Genomic DNA, 1,764 nt, shown 5'->3' on the forward strand with positions numbered 1-1,764 from the left:
GGACCGGCCGGGTAACGAAATTACAATCTAAGCTAACTGAAAATAAGGTGTAACGGAAAATACAGCAGTATGATCTTAAGATCCGCTCGGGAAGACTTTATTTATATACTTTTTGACCGTTTATCACGAAAATGTTCGCTGAAGTTTTAAATATTAGCTAGTAAAATATCACATTATACAGTATATCAAACTGCAATGCAAGGACTATTAACGCCCAGCTGTTCAAGTGGATTAGGTTTGCGGACAAAAATAAATAGGTATACATGCTCTGAATAAAAGGCGTCGGCTATGCTCCTGGCTAATGTAGCTATTTAGGACTGACTCGGTAAGAGAAGCAGAAGCTGGGGTCAGCAGGAATGGCAGGATTCGTAGCACGAACCAAGGTAGAGACGGCACATTTATTACTATTGTGTCTATATGCAAGCAGGCATTCATATAAAAGTTTTCAAGTAAAAGTGAGCATGGGTGTTCTGTGAATCTCTCCACACATCAGTTATGTCTCATGAATGAAAGATGTTAGCGCGGTGCTTGCAACATCCTTTTTCTTTAGGGCGTATCAGCCATAAGTCAAGTGTAAGGATCGGCTGTCGTTCTCTTTCATTCACGCAACCATGTTTTGACAGTTCTTTTGTGTACATTTTCTTGCATTAATTGTTTGTTTCTCCCTTGACATATACAGACCTGTAGTTAGACTGTTGGTTTGAGATCACCTGTTCATATGGGATTGAGTTGGCCTCATGAAAATTTCTCAGGGTGATGTTATGTGATAAGTGTGTGTGTGTGTGTGTGCGTGTGTGATTGAGTTACTTTGTTTTTCCCAGCAAGGGTTTCCTAGTATGTACTAATCTTTGTACTAACCTTTGATAAAGATCATTATTAACAAACAAAATGGTTAAGGTTTGTTTAAAACTTGATCAGCAGATGCTACACATCTTTCAAAATCATAGAAAATTAAGCTGTTTGAATGCTTTTTGTGTATGTTTGGTTTATCTTTAATGCCTGATCGCAAAACCATGTCCATCACTGCCTTTAAAAGCTGTGGTCTGTAAAACAACATCATCATGTAAAATAAGGTTTAAAATGGGTTTGTAATTGCTTTGTAGTTTTAGTTGAGATTAATATGTTTTGTTGCAGTGTTAGAGCTTTTTAAAGAACCACTTTTCTTTTGTGGTTGATTACTAGCTGCTACAAAAATAGACTGTTTTAACACTGACATTTGACAGACCAGTAATATAACAATGAATAAATTAGAAGTAAATAACTATCGTGTTGATTTACAATTTTAGAGTCAGATGCAAGAAGTTGTATGATAACCTAGTGTCTGTAATATTGGTGCCATATTGATGTCCTAATTGCCTCTTTGAAATTTAACAGGTCTGTGAGCTTGGGAAGAATCACTGGGAAGGAATCAGAATTTCAAGGTAAACAAAATAATGTTATTCTTAATTCAAATTTTTATGAATGTCAAAGTGCAGGGGTAGTATTACTGTTTTTTTTTCCCCCATTGTTGTAGTTGCTTAGAGATACGTTAATTTAACTTGAAGGTAACACTTAAGGCCATGTTTTTAGTAAATTCATATCAAATAGTTATGTGCACACAAAACATAAAAATTATCAAAAGACGACATATAGCCATGTGTATTATGCATTATGAATGCTTTACGAAGTTTTCATCTATAATGCTCATGCGCCATGTACTCATGATGTGATATCATGCAGCCCTATTAATGAACCTTTCCTTGTCATCCTTTGTTTGTTGTGAAG

The 1,764-nt window shown here is 35.6% G+C and overlaps 1 protein-coding gene across 3 annotated transcripts in view; it reads left to right on the forward strand.

Annotated features, from left to right (window-relative positions):
* LOC111848102 (CD276 antigen-like) overlaps positions 1-1,764 on the forward strand; it is a 70,121-nt gene that overhangs the window by 471 nt on the left and 67,886 nt on the right. For all 3 annotated transcript variants that reach the window (XM_023819852.2, XM_023819854.2, XM_023819853.2), the window contains exon 2: positions 1,375-1,421. The gene's annotated coding sequence lies outside the window, so the exon portion shown is untranslated. The remainder of the gene's footprint in view (positions 1-1,374; positions 1,422-1,764) is intronic.

This window comes from Paramormyrops kingsleyae, chromosome 11 (genome assembly GCF_048594095.1).
Source record: "Paramormyrops kingsleyae isolate MSU_618 chromosome 11, PKINGS_0.4, whole genome shotgun sequence".
Classification (NCBI taxonomy): Eukaryota; Metazoa; Chordata; class Actinopteri; order Osteoglossiformes; family Mormyridae; genus Paramormyrops; species Paramormyrops kingsleyae.